General features: G+C 29.1%; 1 long non-coding RNA gene across 1 annotated transcript; it reads right to left on the bottom strand.

Moving 5' to 3' along the window:
- Positions 1 to 6,150: 6,150 nt before the first annotated feature.
- On the bottom strand, positions 6,151 to 7,367 carry LOC111896423 (uncharacterized). Its single transcript, XR_002851888.2, has 2 exons — positions 6,396 to 7,367; positions 6,151 to 6,319 (listed from the first exon to the last, which is right to left on the bottom strand). It is a non-coding gene; the product is annotated as an uncharacterized LOC111896423 (long non-coding RNA).

Genomic DNA, 7,367 nt, shown 5'->3' with positions numbered 1-7,367 from the left:
TGATATGGCCTTGGGCAGCCCAACTTGCCCCCCTTTTAAACCGGGCCTCAATAAAAACTAGTCAAACATTCCAACAAAAAAGAAGTCAAAATAGCTTGGAGTAGAGGAAGTGTTTAAAGAGTGGAGTGTAAAAAGGATAATGTTATGGATATTTCATTTTACATCTACTCTGATATATTAAGTATTGTTTTCCTAAAAAATGTTTTTCTCTCTACTAGAGGTGACAATCGTGTCGGGTTCGTGTCGTGTCGTGTCGAAACACTAAACGGGTTGAAAGTGCTTGACCCTAACCCGACCCATTTAATTAATGTGTCGTGTCGTGTCAACCCGTTTATTTTCGTGTCGAGTTTGTATCGGGTTTCGGGTTAGGGCTATAGCTCGAAATATGTCGTGTCATGTGAGGTTAAAAGATTGAACATGTTGAAAGAGTAGGAGTTAGGTAGGCAGAAAGGAAAAACTAATACTTTAGAGGCAAAATAGTTGAAGTCATAGCAAGTTCAGATGAAAAAATTAAAAGAGTGGGAGTTGGGGAAGCGGATGACAAAGGTCATGAGGATGCGAGAGTGGTAAAAGAGACTGGGTAGTTTGAGAGAGAATGAAAAATTGAAATGAAGTCTTAATCTAGATGGCTAAGTCATTCAACATTACAAAACAATTTAATTCGAAGGCTTTCTTTTACTTATGGTTTTGATTTTGTATCTCTCTAGTTTATTTATATAATTCAAAATACTTGCATATAAATAAACGGGTCATTTTCGAGTCATATTCGAGTTGAAATTCTCAACCCTAATCTTACCCATTTAATTTTCGTGTCGTGTGTCAACCCGTTTATTTAAACGAGTTGAAATATCTTACCCAAACCCATTTATTTCGTGTCGGGCGTGTCGGGTTTCGTGTCGTGTCAATTTTTACCACCTCTACTCTCTACTAACCTTATTACTTCATCATTAAACTTTCCAATCATTATACTAACTTTATTAATTTAATATTTTATCATTACAAATTATTAATTTTTTTCTCAAACTTTTGTTATTATTTTGGTATATTCAATTAAATTTTTACTTACTTTATTATTTACTAAATTTTCTTTTAAATGTTTTTACAAGACAAATGATTATAAATACTGACATTTAAAAAGATATTAAAAAGTAAATATGTCTTGAAAAATATTTGTTTTTTTAAAACTAAACTAAACAAAAAGTAATTTTTTTAATAACAAACCATGCAAACGATTCAACGGAAATATCAACACAATAGTAAGCAACAATAACATATTGCTTGTCATTTAATGAGTTTTAAGAAAAAATTGTTGTATTTTTAGAAGCCCAAATTTGTAATGATATTATATATATATATATATATATATATATATATATATATATATATATATATATATATATATATATATATATATATATATATATATATATATACTCATTCCATCCCAAATTAATTGTTTATTTTTGACTTTTGAAGTCTTTATTATTCAGATTTGATCTTAAATATTTTTATTTGTGTTGTATATTTCTTGATGAAATTTATAACAATGAAAAAATATTTAAAATACAATTCATTCATAGATTTTTCATCAGATATTATCTATCAAAAACAAAAATATTTAAGGTCAAAGTTGAAGGATAAAGACTTCAAAAATCAAATATGGACAATTAATTTGGGACGGAGGTAGTACATATTAATAAAAATCTAATAAAAACAAATTTATGAGACATATTTGCAAAAGTAAAAATAAAAAGAAAATCTGAATATATTGTTTCAAAAAGAAAATATTTGTTTTTTATAGTAAAATTATTATGAAATAAATTATTCAGATTGCATTAATCATTTATTCTTATTAAAAAAAATATATGCCTACATTCGTTCTAATGTAATAAAAAAAATTATATTTTTATTGCAAATATAATATTTTATAGCCAAATATATATAGAAACAAAATAAAATACTAACATACGAGTTTAATCATTATTGCTGAAAGTATGTTAAAGATAATCTACAAATATTTAAATATAATAAAATGATATATAAATAAAACAAAAAGAATGCATGCTGTAAATAAATAAAATAAAGAGTGGTGATATAAACACTCTACTCTAACCTAATTAACACTAGTCTATATGATATTATCATTTGACTAACTTTTTATTTAACTTTATTATTTAATCATTATACTAACTTTGTTATTTAATTACTAGATAATGATTATTTAAATTCTTTTTAAACTTGATTATCATTTGATTTTATTTAATTAAAACTTACTAAATTTGTTATTTTGTTTTTTTAAGTTTTTTATTAGTTAATTGATTATAGATACCAAAATTATTTTGTTATTTTTAAATAACAGATAAAATTATTATTTTATTATAATTATATAGAATATCTACTGATTCATTGTGATTTAGTTAAAAACTAAACATAACCACCAAAATTAGCATATATATATATATATATATATATATATATATATATATATATATATATATATATATATATATATATATATATATATATGAAATTTAAAAAAAAAAAAAAAAAGTTCACCACTAAAAGCATTAAATAGTAAAATAAATAAAAATAATCTTAAATCGGTAACTCATTGATTATTAAATGATTTTAATTTCATTAAAAATATATATTTGTAGGATGCTAATATCATTAAGATCATCTTTGATCACAATCTTAATTTATTATATTATTAATATTATTATTATATCTTTTTTTATTCTAATCTACCCTAATAAATGAAAATGTTATTGTCACTTGTCATTTTCTCATTTAATTGGCCACATGTGATTTTGTCATAATTTTGAAATATATATATTTTCCACTTGTCAATTACTTCATTATTCATTTCCACTATATCATTAATTTAGTTTCTATAAATTAAACATACTATAATAACTATTAATTTCAAATTTGAAATTTAAAATTTCAATTTCAAATAAATTTACATTTTAAACCTTTGTATTTAACATTTTATTATAACAACTCGTTTAGTACACGGGTCTAACAATTAAAACGCATAATTTTAATTAATTTATTTTTTGCATGTTTTTTTTTTCATAATTTTCACTTATTTCATATTTCAAATTCAAATAAACTTCTCATTTAATCGTTCCTATTTAACATTATATTTTAATTAACCCGTATAATATACGAATTTCACACTTAATATAACAATACAAAAAGATGGTATGAATATTGAAAACGTAAAGGGCGAATTAGAAAGTTTAGTAGAAGTAGGAGTAAAAGAAATGAAAAATTAAATTAAAACTAATTTTTACTCTTAACGATTGATATGGTGATTGATTGATATAGTGATTGAGGTGACTCCAGTTTCGTGTATTTAGGAGATGCAAGAGAAAATATATATATATATATATATATATATATATATATATATATATATATATATATATATATATATATTAAATGATATAAGGAAAGAGAAAATAGTTGAAGATGTGAGAGAAATGTAAATTAGTAATTAATTAGTCTTGAAATTTGAAAATGATTTTGGAGACTAAGTTTATTAGACTGGAGTGTATAAATAAGGACTAAACTACACAAATGATCCCTGTGGTTTGTCGAAAATTGCCACTTTGGTCCAAAAAGGTTTGGATTAACACCAGTGGTCCAAAAGTTTGATTTTGTTGCGAGTTTGGTCCAAATTACTTTGAATTTTTTTAAAATGACAGATTTGCCCTTTTTTAATTTCATTTTCTATTTTTTTAATTTTGTTTTATTTTTTATTTAAATTAAAAGAAAAAGAAAAAAAAGAAATTTGTTTTTAGTCCTCCCTCCTGTAAACAACAACACCACCACGATCACCATTTCCCCTCTCTCTCTCTCTCTCTCTCTCTCTCTCTCTCTCTCTCGTTGGAGCACCTCCAATCTTAACCCTCACCGGTATGCTTTTTGTTTCTTCTCCGGCAATGGAAACAGATTTGTAAATAAGGGTTTGCTTCGAGCTAGGTTTTGTTGAGGATCAATCAAGTCAGAGGATTAGATGAAAGGCGGCGAGAGGCAATATGTTTGCTTCTGACGGTGGTATCCCACAAACTGGCTTCCAGATCTGGACGGAGGAGGATCTGGGCGGAGGAGGATCTGAATCGTCGCCACCAGATCTATCAATTCAAGCTTTATAAGGATGCATTTCATATTTTCGGAGGTGGCTTCGTCTAGAAACCCTCAAGATCGACGATGTTCCTGATCTATAAACGTCGTTGTCTTCACAAATCGACGACATCCTTCTTCGTTCAAAACCCTAATCCATATGAGATAAGGTGGCGATGCTAGTGTTTCAGAAGTTGGTGATGGTTTTTGTCAAAAATCGGGGTTATGGATATGGTTTCCGGTGGAGAAGACGAACAAAGAAAGTAACAAAAGGGTCTCCGATGGTGGGAATCGATTAGGATTTGTTGTAGGTGATGGTGACTTTCAGATTTGTTGGAGGTTGCTGGTGACAGAGACGATGGGGGCTGAAGGTGGGGCTAACAACGAAAATGGTGGTGGCGTCGACAATGATTTTGGATGACGGTGGTTTCTGTCGGTGACACCAGTTTCCGGCGATGGCACCGGTTTCTGGGCTTTATGAAGTGTTCTTTAGAGCCATGAAGAACAAACAAAGAATGAATGAGAAATATTGGGGAGAGAGAGAGAGAGAGAGAGAGAGAGAGAGAGAGAGAGAGAGAGAGAGAGAGAGAGAGAGAGAGAGAGAGAGAGAGAGAGAGAGATATTTATTTTTATTTTCTTGTTTTTTTAAAAAGAGATAGAGAGATTTATTTTATTGTTTTTTTTTTTTTAAATCTGAAAATAAGAAAAACAAATAAGAAAAAAGATAAAATATATTAGCAGGGGCAGATCCGTCATTTTGAAAAAAATCAGAACATATTGGATCAAAGACGCAACAAAATGAAAGTTTTGGACCACTGGTGCTAGTCCAAACCTTTTTGAACCAAAGTGGCAATTTTTAACATACCACAGGGACCATTTGTGCAGTTTTGTCATAAATAAATAGTCATAGGCTTTTTATTTCTACACTCCATCCTATAAAACTCCACTCTATTTTAACTTATATTAATTAATTTTTATTATTATTCTTTTTTTAGGCTTTGGTAAAAAGTTACATTCAAACTGTGGCATCTTCCCAATAAATATTATCTCGTAAATATTATTTATTTTATTTATTTACAGCATGCATTCTTTTTGTTTTATTTATATATCATTTTTTTATATTTAAACATTTGTAGATTATCTTTCACATACTTCCAGCAATAATGGTTAAACTTATATATTACCATTTTATTTTGTTTCTATATATATTTAGCAATAAAATATTATATTAGCAAGAGAAATATAATTTTTTATTACATTAGAATGAATGTAGGCATACATTTTTTTAATAAGAATTAGAGGGTTACCCCGCTCCGCGGGGGGCAGAATCTCAATCTCATTTAGCTAAAAATAAATCAGACTCGGCGCGACACTAAACAGAGAAGGATGCTTGATTGGTTGAAGCTCCTTTTCAGTCAATTTTCAGCCGACAAAAGTCATAACAAATTATGTTTCCCTTATTCCACCTCCCAATTTTTTTGCATTCCTAAAACAACATTGTACAAAAACTATAATGATTATTACTTTTTGTGGAGGGATATGTTATGAAGAAATGCAAGTAGGGTGGTATAATGGGCATATCAATGAAACTGTGTTGCTATTTCTTGCATTTAAACCTAAAACAAACAAAAGACTTAAAGTCATAATTCATTTTTAATTGATGTTTAAAAGCAATGTATATGGAATTTTTTTAAATTTATTATTATTATCAATTTTTTATATTATCTAACATTATTATAGTGTCAAATTGATTTTCTCTTAATGAGCCAATTAATAGATTTGTTTACTTTTATTAAAATATTACTACCAAATTATTAATTATGTAATATGACCAATAACGTTGTATGCATTCGTTACTTCTTGATTAACACAAAAACAATATTAACTTTTCTTTTAATATATAGCCTATGAAAAAATTCTATATTAGCAACATAAGAAACGTTTATGTATAAAATACTTTATGATGGTGACAAAATAAAGTTGGAGTTAGTAGGAGAAAATAGTGGATTTGAGCCAACCTGAATACAAAGGAAAGATCATTTTATTTAAGGTGTTCTTTAAAAAATACCAACATGTTAAAAATGACATATTTTTAGATAAATGTGTTTGATTTTTAACAAAAGTGAAAAGCCCCAAGAAGTATTTAACTCAGTAAAGTCATTGATGGTGTCCTCTCGATAGTGCTAACCTGAAATTAAATGTAGCAAACAACATTAAATCACAGAGATTGGCTGGGATATAACAAAAAAATGTCATGAACGAACCTAAATTAGAGAGAATTTTATTCTCCTGTTCTGTCACATACCTGTATTGAAATCATGAAATGAAACATTATATAATGGCATCAAAAGAAAGTAAAAAGATGATTATTCTTTGGAGCAATATATCCAGCAGTTGGTGTGTGCAACAACTGCAAAAGTAACTTGCGACAAAAATAAAAACCCAGTGAAAAATTGGGTTTGATGGTGACGACGACCAGATACAGAAAATCGACAAATAGTAGTAAGTGGTTCTAACTTTGGCTCCTAGGTTTGAAGCTATGTTACTTCCTTACCTTACCGATGAGACCTGAGATTCGAGTTGGAATAAAAGGGCACAGAAAAGACGACATGAGTGGAAGGGATCGACATTTTTATATCTCTAAGGATTCTATTACAGCAGAAATGGAGTAAGAGAGGAAAATGAAAGTAGAAGAGAAGCAAAATCGAATCGATTGCAGAGAGAGAGAGAGAGGGATGAAGAGAAAAAAAAAGTCTGTAGTAGGAGGATGACCGGTGGAGAGCGTGTGAGCCTCTGATGGAGGCAGTGAGAAAAAAATCAAATACATGAGATAAGGCGGTGGAGAACAATCAATGAATCGGTGGGGTGGTTATCAAAAGGTTCGAGAAGCATCTCAATAATCGATCTAGGTTTGTTGTGAACCAATACTTTTCCACCAAAATCGCAAGGCTTGAAATTTGGAATTCCCCGACTGAGAATTTTGGCAAAGCACAATGCAACTAAGAAGCAGTGGAGGTAGTGGAAATCCTCGACTGAAAATTTTGGCAAAGCACAGCTGAGAAGCGGCGGAGGTAGCAAAAGGTAGAAGAAGGGAGGAACTCGATTTGGGGAGGATAAAGTGAGCGGTGGTGGAATATCGGAAAGTAAAATCTGAGAGCAAAATAAAGTAACCAACAGATAGGCGGTGAAGAAGAATGACACCGATTTTAATTTGATTGGGTTACAAAGACGGTGAA

Source organism: Lactuca sativa, chromosome 9, assembly GCF_002870075.4.
Source record: "Lactuca sativa cultivar Salinas chromosome 9, Lsat_Salinas_v11, whole genome shotgun sequence".
Lineage (NCBI taxonomy): Eukaryota > Viridiplantae > Streptophyta > Magnoliopsida > Asterales > Asteraceae > Lactuca > Lactuca sativa.
Note: the sequence above shows the minus strand (reverse complement) of the source record. Positions and strands in the feature narration are given on the sequence as shown.